General features: G+C 42.3%; 1 pseudogene; it reads right to left on the bottom strand.

Moving 5' to 3' along the window:
- Nucleotides 1–6,148: 6,148 nt before the first annotated feature.
- Nucleotides 6,149–8,030, bottom strand: LOC129535974 (keratin, type II cytoskeletal 6A pseudogene; annotated as a pseudogene).
- Nucleotides 8,031–14,233: the final 6,203 nt, after the last annotated feature.

The raw sequence follows: 14,233 nt of genomic DNA, 5'->3' as shown, positions 1-14,233 counted from the left end.
GCCCACCTGTAGACAACCACAGAACAAGGCTAGATTGCCACTTGATCCATGACCCAGGGCAGAGGGTTTCTGCCATGGCTTCAAAGTAGCAAAATTATTATAACAGAATTGGCTGTTGTTCCTAGGGAATTTTCCTTTACTTTTTATTCTTTTGCATACAGATAGGACCTGGTTGAAAAGCCTGATTAGCCAAATTCTAGAATAAGCTTGTGTAAACTTGGCCTAAAAGTCTGTTTCTGTCTAAAAGTAAAAAAATCATAACCTTGACACAGATATCTGGGAAGATCTGAATAAACCTCTAACATTGATCTTGCTTGTATAGAATTTTACAGTGAAATGGTTTTTGGATATCCTGTCACAAAAGGAAAATGTTCGCAACCAGATCCACCTTCATCTGATGGTGGTTCTAATCTGATGTCATCTGTCAACTTGGACAATTTTTCAATCTCTTTTTTCTTTTTTTTGCCAATAGCATTTCAAAGCAAAGTCTCTAAACAACACCGTTTGGAGATTTTATTAATTTATTTCATTGACTTTTTTGTTAGCATTATTTTATTTCAACATTATGGAGATACAATTTACAGACAGTCAAATTCACTATTTTGAGGTGTACAGTTTTATGAATTTTAACCAGCATTTGTTTAAAGTTCTTCAATGGATCCCAAATATCTTCAGGTAAAAGGAAATCCATTCCAACTCATTAAGCACCACATGGTTTTAAGCCCATCCACCAAGATCTGGAATATTCCTTTTCTGTACCCATCAGCTTGACTGATGCATATCAGATGTTGTAACAAAGCGATAGCTTTTGGCAAAAATTGGTATTATCACAGAGAGGGATCAAACATTTCACCTTCCTACCAACTATCCTCTGTTCCATTGGATCAGTGCAGAGGTTTCCCAGTGATGGGTGGGGGCTGTGAAGGGTATCTTTGAGAGAGTCTCAGAGATCAGACGGGGACCAAGTGGAGATGGAAAAACAGACAGCTCAGTTATCAGATCATGCTGATCCAGTTTCCAAGAACCCAGATTCATTTTCTTTCCTAATGTATTTTCAAAGACTTCATTTTAAACCTTATTTTTACTGAAATATAGTTAAATTACAGTGTTATGTTAATTACCGCTATACAGCAGTGAGAGCTTTATATGTGTACGTACACACTCTTTTTCATATTCTTTTCCACGATGGTGGATCACAGGATATGAATATAGTTCCCTGTGCTGTACAGTAGACCCTGCCTATTGTTGTTGCTGTTGTTGAGTTGCTCAGTCGTGTCCGACTCTTTGAGGCCCCATGGACTGCCGCACGCCAGGCTTCCCTGTCCTTCACCATCTCCCAGAGCTTGCTCAAACTCGTGTTCATTGAGTCAGTGATGCCATCCAACCATCTCATCCTCTGTCATCCCCTTCTCCTCCCGCCTTCAATCTTTCCCAGCATCAGAGTCTTTTCTAATGAGTCAGTTCTTCACATCAGGTGGCCAAATTATTGGAGCTTCAGCTTCAGCATCAGTCCTTCCAATGAATATTCAGGACTGATTTTCTTTAGGATTGACTGGTTTGATCTCCTTACAGTCCAAGGGATTTTCAAGAGTCTTCTTCAACACCACAGTTCAAAAGCATCAATTATTTGGTGCCCAGGCTTCTTCATGGTCCAACTCTCACATCTCTACGTGACCACTGGCAAAATCATAGCTTTAACTATATGGGCCTTTGTTGGCAAAGTAATGTCTGCTTTTTAGGATTGCCGTCTAGGTTTATCATAGCTTTTCCTCCAAGGAAGAAGTGTCTTTTAATTTCATTCCTGCAGTCACCATCTGCAGTGATTTTGAAGCCCAAGAAAATAAAGTCTGTCACTGTTTCCATTGTTTCCCCATCTATTTGCCATGAAGTGATGGAACTGGATGCCATGATCTTTGTTTTTTGAATATTGAGTTTTAAGCCAGCTTTTTTTGCTCTCCCTTTTCACCTTCATCAAGAGGCTTTTTATACCAGTTTGCATCTCCTAATCCCAAACTCCCACTCCTACCCTCTGCCACCACCCAACCACCCTCTTGGCAACCACCCAGTCTATGCTGTATGTCCCTGATTTTGCTCTGTTTCACCGATAAGTTCATTTGTGTCATATTTTAGATTCCACACACAAATGACATCATATGGGATTTGGCTTTGTCTTTCTGACTTATTTCACTCAGTATGATAATCTCTAGATGCACGCATGTTGCTACAAATGGCATTATTGTATTCTTTTTATGGCTGAGTAGTATTCCATTATATGTATGTGCCACATCTTCTTTATCCATTCATTTGTCGATGGACACTGAGATTGCTTCCATGTTTTGGCTATTGTGAATAGTGCCACTGTAAACGTAGGGATGTACATATCTTTTTTAAGTTTTGTCTGGATATATGCGCGGGAGTTGGATTGCTGGGTCATATGGTAATTCTATTTTTAGTTTTCTGAGGAAACTCCATACTGTTTTCCACAGTGGCTGAACCACCAACAGTGTAAGGAAGGTTCCCTTTTCCCACTCCCTCTCCAGCATTTGTTATTTGTAGACTTTTAAATGATGACCATTCAGACCATTATGAGGTGGTACCTCATTGTACTGATAACTTTGATTTGCACTTCTCTGTTAGTGATGCTGATCTTTTCATTTGCTTATTGGCCATCTCTATTTCTTCTCTGGAGAAATGTTTCTTTAGGTCTTCTCTCATTTTCCAGTTGGGCTGATTTTGTTGTTTTTTTGTATGAGCTGTTTGTATATTTTGAAAAGTAAGCCCTTGTCAGTCACAGCATTTGCAAACATTTTCTCCCATTCGGTAGATTTTCTTTATATTTTGTTTATGGTTTCCTTTGCTGTTTTACCTGTGTTCTCTTTTAGGGGTTTTATGGTGTCATGTTCTATGTTTCAGTCTTTAAGCTATTTTGAGTTTATTTTTGTATATGGTGAGAGGGCATGTTCTAAATTCATTGATTTACACTAGGTGTCCAACATTCCCAACACCACTTGCTGAAGAGACTGCTTCAAAGACTCCATTTTGAGAAAAAGCCAAGTGGCAGAGAGCCAAACAGTAGTTGATAGTCATCCACCCACAGGATAACTGACTACCACATGATGCTGACCAACAGAGTTGGGTATGAGACAGGTTAAGTCACCAGTGGGGCTGAGAGGTGGTTCTACAAAGATGAGGATCTCTGTGTGGGATAAGAAAATTTCAGGACCAGTACATGATCAATAATACAATCTAACACAGAATCTTTTTATTGGAATCTGCTTTCTTCAACACAAAGAAAGCAAAGAGAGCAAAGCATCGCAGGGATATAACTGTACCTGAGAGGGTGGCGTCATTACCGTTTAGGGACACTGCAGAAGAAAATAACTTATTCATTCTGAGAGGAACTCTTGAGTCTTGTTAGAATGGATAGGATAATTAAAATTAAAGGGAAGAGTCCCGGCTCTGATAGCATGATGTAGATTGAGTTTCAGTTTTCAAGGCAGGCATGAGTCATTTTCTTCCCAGAATCATGGTAGACTGACGAAAATGATGATGATGGGAACATGAATAGGATGTCTACAAATCTCTGTGACCCTGACTGCCGACCTTCTGATGGTGAATAAGGGAAACTCAGGTGAGGTTGGTGTAGACAGAGGAAATGAGAACTTTGCAATTTCAGCTCTAACTCATAGGCCAGGAGAAGTCGGAGGCAGGAAAGAGGCAGCATCCTAAGGAATGGGCAATGCAGCTGGACATGTGGGACCAAATACCAGTAGGATGACTTCAGTGCTTTTAGACCTTCCTGCTGGAGGAGGAGGAGGTGGTGGTGTATTTGATGGTGGAACTGCTGCCACCAGAGGAGCTGAAACCATCCCCCTATGGCTCTGCCACTGCTGGAACTGAAGCCACCTCCAAGGCTGTGAGTGCTGCGGTAAGATTTGCCACTGCAACTGCGCAGGCCTAAGCCTCTGCTGACACCACCGACACTGCCATAGCCACTGGAGATGGTGAAGTGCACGTGGCCATTGTCTATCTCAGATTGGTCTCTGGATCATGTGGGTAGAGCTCAGCAGTCTCCTGCTTGATTTTGTGCAGTTCATCCCTATGTCTGTCTGTCTTGACCTGCAGCTACTTGTGCTGTAATCCAGAAGGACAGAGAAGCCGTGTGCATGGGGGGAGATGCAGTGTTTCTGGAGTTTCATGTGCTAACAGTGGCTTTCAATTCCCAGCCCTCTAATAAACTCATACCAAATGATGTGACTTCTTCTCTGGAAAAAATAGGTGGCACAAGATTGTTTGCTGCTGCACAATTGAATAGTTCTGTTTGATCACTGAGCATCTAGTTTTTCAATTAACTAGTGATGTTCTTTGTGATATCTAAGGGATTTCATAATCAGAAAAAGGTTGAAGGCAAAGCTCAGTAGGGCAATGTCATTAAACTTTTTTCTTTTTGTTCAATAGGCATTATTGCGAATTCTTTAATTGTCTATGTGAATGGAGCAATGACAGACATCCTATGAGATCACTCAATGTCTGTATTTCAGACTCCACTCAAAAAACTGCAGTTAAGCTGGTGCAGCTGAGTGTAACCAACTGTGAGCAGCGGGTGGGGGGGAGCACAGAATTCCTCTCCCATTGCTGGAAACTGCTCCCATTTGTTTGGTATAAGGACTTGGCCTCATCTGAGCAATCTTCCCTATAGGCCTTCGCCCTCAGAGATGATGCTATCCGGGTCCAGATTATGGTGGTTGTCCATGAAGAGGACCATGAAAATGTCTGAGCTCTGAGATTGCGTCTGAGGGCACTCCTACGAGATATGGATTGTCAGTACCTCTGCTTCCAGTGATACATCTATAAGATCCACCTCCCAGGATTCCATCCACTTAGACCCTTAAGCAGAGAAATAAACAAACAGGGTGAGGAGCTCACCATCTCAAAGTAGGAATGTAACAGAACAACTTGATCACTAAAGGTACTTATCTCGGTGTGCAGCTCAGCCTCATCCATGCAGCATCTACCTCCTGGGAGAGGAGGAACAACTCAGACTCAGCTGACCCCCACTCCCAGCCCACCCAACATCTTCTCTTCCCAGATGTGGGCTCTTCTAGCCTTCAACAAAAGGATGGGGACACCTAACCTTGCTAAGCTCACTTTCTTCAGTGTTACAAATTGATTCAGTGCCTATTTACTTCTTCATTTCCAGAAAGAGAGGATGAGGAGAGATGCTTGAGCCAATTCATAAAGCATTTTGAAAGAACCTTTCCTGACCCAACATTTTTCATTAAATGGATAATTACTGAATGGAACTATCAGTCCAAGGAGCCTAAGAAGGGACTATTCTCTCTTTTCCCCTAGTATTGGGGATATGTACTTGATAATGAAGTCTATTGCTCATTTTGTTCATTCATATTTTTCTTAGGCAACGTATTTATTTTTAATTAATTTTTATTGGAATAAAGTTGCTTTACAATGTCGTGTTAGTTACTTCTATACTGCAAAGTGAATCAGTTATATGTATACATATATCCCCTCTTTTCTGGATTTCTTTCCCATTTAGGTCACCACAGAGCATTGAGTAGATTCCCTGTGCTGCACTGTAGGTCCTCATTAGTTATCTATTTTTAAAAAACTTATTATTTTGTATTGGAGTATAGAAAGTTGACAATATTGTGATAATTTCAGGTGAGCAGTGAAGGGACTTAGCCATACATATACATATATCCATTCTCCCCCAAACTCCCCTCCCATCCAGGTTGCCACACAACATTGAGCAGAGTTACATGTGCTATGCAGTAGGCCCTTGTCAGTTATCCATTTTAAATACGGCAGTATTACAATACGACCTTCCCAAACTTTCTCACTGTCCCTTCCCCTATCTCCCCACCCCCAACCCCGGGAACCATAATTTCCTTCTCTAAGTCTGTGAGTCTGTTCCTGTTTAGACAACAGTTTACAATGTTCATTTCCACTGGATATTTTTCTTAAGCAATCATGCCCACAACAGAACCTAGTCACTCAGTAGACCAAGTGTGGGTTTCAGAAAGCTGAACTATTTCTCTCCTATAATCTACTGTTCTTGAAGTTCTCCACCAGATCCTGCATGAGTCAGTTCTCCACCAGATCCTGCATGAGCTCTGGATCTGGGCAGTCACTAAAAAAAGAGAAGATAATCCTTCCACTCCCTGAGGTTGTTGATGAACTGCTCAACCATAGTCCCTAGGGTCAGCCTCACAGGCTCGGATCCCTGCTCCTCAGGGAGGGTCCTCTTGGTGTCCAGGCCCTTGTTTCTCCAGGAACTACATCTAAAGGAAGGCAAGAGAGTCATTTGCTGGAGATAGAGAGCAATAAGTGTCTGTATTACTAGGTTTCCAAGAAGGCTGGAGTTGTGTCCATGGTGCTGGGCTACTAAGAGAATACACAGAGACTCAGATTGGGAGGTATGCTCCCCTAATCTTCTTCCTTCTAAACTGACAGATCTCACTGATGAAATTCCCCCATGGATTTTTGAGCTGTTCCTGCCCTATAAGTAAGTGTGCCTATATCAGTGAATTTTCATCACTTCCTCTCTTTATTTTGACAAGCAGAATCAAAATTTCAGTTTAAAATGATTTTCATCCGATATAATATACAAAGCTTTTATTTTCTAGTGGATTTCAGTAAAAAGGATGTTAAATGTTATCTAATGATTAAATCGGAGAAGGCAATGTCACCCCACTCCAATACTCTTGCCTGGAAAATCCCATGGACAGAGGAGCCTGGTGGGCTGCAGTCCACGGGATCGCTAAGAGTAGGACTGAGTGACTTCACTTTCACTTTTCACTTTCATGCATTGGAGAAGGAAATGGCAACCCACTCCAGTGTTCTTGCCTGGAGAATCCCAGGGGTGGGAGAGCCTGGTGGGCTGCCATCTATGGGGTCGCACAGAGTCGGACACGACTGAAGTGACTAATCTAAACTCACATTTAGTGCTTGTATCTCTTCTAAAGCATTGTTATAGGTGGCCATGCTCTGTCTCCAGAATAACTTCTTTTTAAAAGGAAATTATAAATATTTACACATCTAAAATATTTCTTTTTCTCATCTGTATTGAAATTTTTTTTTTTTTTTACTTTACTTTTCTTCTCTTTTTTTCTTCCTACTAGAAAGGTGGGCCAGAACCTCAGGGTAGGTAGTGACTGGCCTTGTCTTCGTGTCCCATTGTAGACCCATTACTGGTAAGTGTTAATCTATTTCATTCTTTCCTTTCTTTTTCTCTGCTTCAGGGTTATCAAGAGTTGACAATGTTTCCTAGGCAGGAATGAGAGAAATTTGCAGGATCTAAATTATTTCCATCATTTCCTGCCTGTGATACCCATGGAACCTATCTTGCATGCCAGTAGAGAGCTCCTCTGAGTCCCCTCCTCTCTTTCTGCCAAGTCTCCCCCTGATAGGACATTAGTTGGCTCTCTTGGGCACTCTGCAGTCCCCATTGGGGGCAGATGCTCCCAGCTCACCTTGTCGATGAAGGAGGCAAACTTGTTGTTGAGCGTCTTGATCTGCTCCCGCTCCTCAGTCCTCACCCGCTGGATGGTGGGGTCAATTTGCAGGTTGAGGGGAGTCAGGAGACTCTGGTTGACGGTGACCTCTTGGATGCCTCCAGGGGGGCACACAGGGAAGCCAGAACCCCCATAGCCACCTCCGAAGCCAGCTCCACCACCGAGCCCAAAGCCACTAGCAGCCCCAGCACCAAAACTAAATCCACTCCCGGCTCCACCTCCAAAGCCATAGCCAGCTCCAATTCCGCCACCATATCCACCACCGATGGCACAGCTGCCCCCTGCGATGGAGATCCTCTTGGAGCCCCCCAGGCCATAGAGGCTACGGCTGCCAAAGCCAGCTCCCCCACACACTCCATCAAAGCTGCCACTGCCCCTGGAGCGGGACAGGGACAGGCTGCTGAAGCCAGAGCGGCAGACCCCAGGGACTCTGGCTGAGCTGGCACTGAAGCCCCTGTGGCTTCTGCTTTGGGTCTTCACAGTGGATTTGCAAGACATGGTTCCTGAAGAAGAAGAAGTTAAGAAGGGTATGAGAGGAAAAGTATCAGATGAGTTTCCAGTAGATAGTGTAAAAGGAAGAATGGGCTGGGCTCAGCCCTGGAAGGTGAGCCTGAGATCGAGAAGGGCTGGGCTTTATAAAAAATGAGATGATACTTTGCTTATTAGAAAAGATAAGAAATAAGAATGGACAGGGAGGCCTGGCATTCTGTGATTCATGGGGTCACAAAGAGTCGGACACAACTGACTGAACTGAACTGAACTGAAGAAATAAGAAGGTTGCTTTTTGGCTTCCTTTAACAAAGGAAAAAATTCTCCTGCCTTTGATCTTTGATATCAGTACGAGACTATTCCCAATTAACTGAGGCTAGGAGTTAGACTTTGTCTCAAGCAAAGGTTCAATATGCATTGAATTACGGATTTTATGAATTTATGCATTCGATATGCTTGTGTATCAGAATGTACATGCCCATTACCTGGATTTTGCAATTATGTCAAGGCCAGTTTTGCTTCATCCATAATTCCAATCTGATCTTTTGTAATAGCTAAGAACTTGGAAATCTAAGAGCAGTCTATTGTTCATGCCCTAACAGAAAGATTACCATTTTCCCAGTGATTACAAATATGTTAAATTTGACTTGCTCTTCCCATTATGTAAAAATTAGCAGATAGAAAAATATAAGAATGACATAATAGGTCATTATTGATCTATTATGGATGGGTGCCCATTACCCAGATTTTTCTATTATTATCTCAAGGTCAACTTTATTTCATCCATAACTCCACCCACTTTCTTCATCCATCTTAGATTATTTGAAAGGAAATTCCAGAAGGAAAGTCATAGAGTTTCACATTCAACTCAGTGGTTATTTCTAAACGGTAGACTCTTTAAAAAATGACCAAAATGCTATTTTTATACCTTAAAAATTTAACAATAATTTTTTAAAGTCAAGAAGTTTAGTGAACATTCAAATTTCCCTTTTTTCTTATTTATTTTTATAATTTGTTCAACTCAGGGTCTAAATGAGGTCCATGCATGTTTATTTGGGTGATATATCCTTTAAATAATACATCCTTTATATCATTTAGCTCTTAATTTTGGGGCCATTTATTTGTTAAATAAACTAGGTTGCCTTTTTACAAAGGTCCATATAGTCAAACCCATGGTTTTTCCAATAGTCACATATGGATGTGAGAGTTGGAACATAAAGAAAGTTGAGCACCAAAGAACTGATGCCTTTGAATTGTGGTTCTGGAGAAGACTCTTGAGAGTTCCTTGGACAACAAGGAGATCAAACCAGTCAATCCTAAGTGAAATCAACCCTGAATATTCATTGGAAGGACTGATGCTGAAGCTGAAACTCCAATACTTTGGCCACCTGATGTGAGGAGCAGACTCATTAGAAAAGACCCTGATGCTGGGAAAGATCGAAGGCAAAAGGAGAAGAGCGCAACAGATGAGGTGGTTAGATAGCATCACCAAGTCAATGGACATGACTGAGAAAACTCTAGGAGAGAGTGAAGGACAGGGAAGCCTGCCATGCTGTAGTCCATGGGGTTGCAAAGAGTCAGACATAACTTAGTGACCAAGCAATAACAACAGCCTACCCTATAGAGTTTTCCACTCCTTGCCTTTTGTGATTGCCTTCTCTGATATCATTCCATATGAACCCGGGTCTCCTGCATTGTAGGCAGATTCTTTATCACCTGAGCCACCAAGAAAGCCCTATATAAATATAAAGGTATAGGCAAATGTATAAATATATATGTATATACATTTGCAGAATGCTTGCATCATTTTGTGTTTCCACAGCAGTGTATGAGTGTTCCAGTTGTTCCGTATTGTTGCCTTGGTATCCTCAATTATTGTGATGTTAGCCATCACATTCTAAGAATATATGATTGTATCTCTGTGGATTTTTTTAAAATTTAATTTATTTAAACTTAAAACTTGCAAAAACATTTCACCCATTTCTCTCACCTCTCCCGCCTCTCCCCACCTCTGGTAACCACCAATCTGGTCTCCGCATCTATAAGTTTAGTTTTTAAGTTTTTGAAAATGCATTTGCTTTTTGGATTTCACATACGAGAGATTTGCAATACTTGTCTTTCTCTGTCTGACTTATGTCACTTAACGTAAAGCCCTAGAGATCCATCCATGTTGTCACAAGCTGCAAGACTTCATTCTTTATACCCATATAAAATATTTGTTGTTGTTGTTCAGTTACTAAGTCATGTCCAACTCTTTGCAACTCCATGGACTGCAGCACACCAGACTTCCCTGTCCTTCACTCTTACCTGAAGTTTGCTCAAACTCATGTCCATTGAGTCAGTGATGCCATCCAACCATCTCATCCTCTGTCTTCCCCTTCTCCTCCTGTCTTCAATCTTTCCCAGCATCAGGGTCTTTTCCAATGAGTTGGCTTTTTGTATCAGCTAGTCAAAATATTGGAGTTTCAGCTTCAGCATCAGTGCTTCCAGTGAATATTCAGGATTGATTTCCTTTAGGATTGACTGGTTTGATCTCCTTGCAGTCCAAGGGACTCTAAGGAGTCTTCTCCAACACCACAATTCAAAAACATCAGTTCTTTGGTGCTCAGCTTTCCTTATGGTCCAATTCTCACATCCGTACATGACTCCTGGAAAAACCATCTGACTAGATGGATCTTTGTTGGCAAAATGATGTCTTTGCTTTTTAATATACTGTCTGTTGCTGCTAAGTTGCTTCAGTCGTGTCCGACTCTGTGCGACCCCATAGAGGGCAGCCCACCAGGCTCCCCCATCCCTGGGATTCTCCAGGCAAGAACACTGGAGTGGGTTGCCATTTCCTTCTCCAGTGCATGAAAGTGAAAAGTGAAAGTGAAGTCACTCAGTCGTGTCTGACTCATAGCGACCCCATGGACTGCAGCCAACCAGGCTCCTTTGTCCATGGGATTTTCCAGGCAAGAGTACTGGAGTGGGGTGCCATTGCCTTCTCCAATATACTGTCTAGGTTTTACATATTTTAAAATGACTAAATTATGCACATTTGCCTATATTTATTTGTCAAAATGAATCTCAGAGCAAATCCCCAGCCACCTAATTGAAGATGTTTCTGTGCTTTGGGAGGGACCATTTGTGTGTGTGAGGCTGCGTATGTGTGTATACACTCTTTTCAGTTAGGTGTTCAGATTACACTTGTGTTGAACCTCCTTTATATTCTTTGTCTATCCTATATCCTCTGGACCTTTCTTTAACCTCTTATTAACGCCCACTGAGACCCCTGATTCTCTTTTGTCAGCATTCTCCCATATGCTCTTTGCTGTGCGTTCAGCATGTGCATTGCCCTTTGTACTGACATCAGCTTGACCTTCACCTCCCTGCTAGTTTTATTTTTCTCTCTGCCTCATATCTGACTTCTCTAAGTAATGTTTTATATCTTGCTCTCTTATTATATGCTTTTTTTCTTGAATTTTATAGAGGATTTATTTTATTTTGGCAATATTTTATGATGACTTTGTTCTGATGAGTGCTCATTATCTGCCTTTTTATTTTCCTATTCATTTCATTTTTGAATGTGTATCTCTTTTGTTGGTCCTGGAATGGTTCCCTTCTGACTAGTGCTCATCTTCAAAAAAGGTGAACTCCTTCTAGATGAGTTTTTATCAGAAAATATTCTGGGGAGTGAGCTGGGGGTATATTCAGGCTAACAGGCTATGTGAATAATTCTATCATTCCTTAAAAACCTTGCCCAGTGAATCATTGCAGAATAACTTACAATTCAGTCTCTGCTTTTTTCCCTCTTATTTAACAAAATGCTGCCAATAGGAGCAATCAAATGTCTCTGATTTGTTATCCAATTCTACTTCCCAGTTTCTAGAAAGTTCATGACTAACAGGGTCCTGCCTCAGGTCATGCATGCACCCCATGACTTTTGCAAACAAAAGATTCTTGGATTTGCCCCTGAGGACCTATGCTTCACATTGACTAGTAGTGTTAAATGAGTCAACCGCGCCTGGCTTGCTGAACACCTCAACACCAGGCTGCTCCTATAGCTTGTGTTCAGCTACAATTTTTGATGAAGATTTATTGAATACCAGGAGCTGAAAAACAACAATAAAAAAGCCAAAACAGCAAACTGAGAACAACCACCTCTCCCCGTGATGGGACACTGGTTCACCACATAACAGGGTTTGCTCTGAACCTAGAGAGCAGTCCCAGATGAATGCTTAAGACTTCTCAGGACATTTCTGAACATGTGTTTTGCCTGGACCTAGGCACAGTTTTCTAAATGTTCTCCTATACACAGCTGCCTTTGAATGTCCTCATTTCCCAAAGAGTCTCACTGCAGCTTAGCCTCTGGACCTTGGATGTTCAGAGGGTCTATTGTTTATCTTCTCCCGTAGTCTTTTGCCCCAGGTGTCTATGAGTTTGTAGTTTACCCTGTAGTTTTTACTGAGTGTCCCTGCTACTTCTCTTGCCTGCATCTGATTTATGGGAAACGAAGATGAGAACCTTGCAACATTTCTTCAGGAATGCCCCCCAGATGTGTTTGAAGAGACTTGCACGATAATTTGCAAATAGTCTGCATCCGCATCTCCGACTCAAGAGGCATGTGTTGAGGGGTGGAGGGTGACCAAGGGGAACAAATGGATTTGAGGGGACACTGGAGTGTGAGAGGGGGATTGGAAAAAAAGTTTACAAACAAGGTTGCTGTCTGCTCAAGATCACAACTGCACCACATGTAGGGGAGGGAAAGTGCTAGGAACATTGTCATGAAATTTTGCTGTGATATGGAAGATGGATTTTCTTGACAGGGCATTTGCTTGGCTATTGCAAATTTTGAGTGTTTTCCAGAGCTCCTACAATGTTCAGACAGCTTCTGGTTGTTTTCTCAGTGTTCCTTTAGCAAAAGGAGAGTTTGGTGCTTTCCAGTCTTCTATTTTGCTATCAACACCCTCACCTTAAGATTTTAAGTAGATGTCTACATATTATTTTGCAATCTGTTTATTATTTGTTGTTGTATTCTATGTATTTTTCCTAGTCAGTATTTTCCTTCCATTACTCCTCATCAGTTCAGTTCAGTTCAGTCGCTCAGTCGTGTCCGACTCTTAGCGACCCCATGAACCACAGCACCCCAGGCCTCCCTGTCCATCACCAACTCCCGGAGTTCACTCAAACTCATGTCCATCGAGTCGGTGATGCCATCCAGCCACCTCATTCTCCATCGTCCCTGTCTCCTCCTACCCCCAACCGCTCCCAGCATCAGAGACTTTTCCAGTGAGTCAACTCATCGCATGAGGTGGCCAAAGTATTGAAGTTTCAGCTTTAGCATCAGTCCTTCCAATGAACACCCAGGATTGATCTCCTCTAGAATGGACTGGTTGGATCTCCTTGCAGTCCAAGGGACTCTCAAGAGTCCTTTCCAGCACCATAGTTCAAAAGCATCAATTCTTCGGCGATCAGCTTTCTTCACAGTCCAACTCTCACATCCATACATGACCACAGGAAAAACCATAGCCTTGACTAGATGGACCTTGGTTGGCAAAGTAATGTCTCTGCTTTTTAATATGCTATCTAGGCTGGTCATAACTTTCCTTCCAAGGAGTAAGCGTCTTTTAATTAGGTACATAATAATACAGACACTAAGTGGGCATAGGTTTTGGAACCCAGTCATCACATACCCGCTGTTGGTGGAGTTCTGGGGAGAGTGAGAAGGTACCAATGTGAGAGGCTGCCCACCTCGCTGGGGGAATGCTTATAGGTGAACACAGCAGGATGCTGATAAGATGATCGAGAGGCGCCCTCTCCATGCTATTGAACCCAGGAAACTTACTCTCGTGGTTTAAGAGCCTGGGGGCAAAGGAGATAATGGTCACTATGAGGAAATAGGGACTGGTATGGCCAAAAGACAGCACCAGTGAATGAGGAGCCTGGCACCATATCCTGAGTTTAAATTATCCCCATTCAGAGAGGCCACAGCAGCCAGAGCACACCGGAGAGAGGAAAGACTCAGGCTCGTCCGTCTGCCTGAGCGTGTTGGGGTGTGAGAAGGTGGGAAGCACCACTCCTATTTCGCCTTCACGCTTTGAGAAACCAGCATCTGAGCTTTCTGCTGAATGTGACCAACTCTCCCCCTTTCAGTTTTTCCATGCTGGGGAGATGGTTGGAATTCACATCCATGTGTGTACTTCTTCCTGTGTTTGTGCTATTTCTTCAGGACA

The sequence above is a fragment of the Moschus berezovskii genome, chromosome 6 (genome assembly GCF_049115385.1).
Source record: "Moschus berezovskii isolate FMDL1 chromosome 6, NW_MosBer_1.0, whole genome shotgun sequence".
Classification (NCBI taxonomy): Eukaryota; Metazoa; Chordata; class Mammalia; order Artiodactyla; family Moschidae; genus Moschus; species Moschus berezovskii.
The sequence above is the reverse complement of the archived record's forward strand: the minus strand, read 5'-3'. Positions and strand labels throughout refer to the sequence as shown.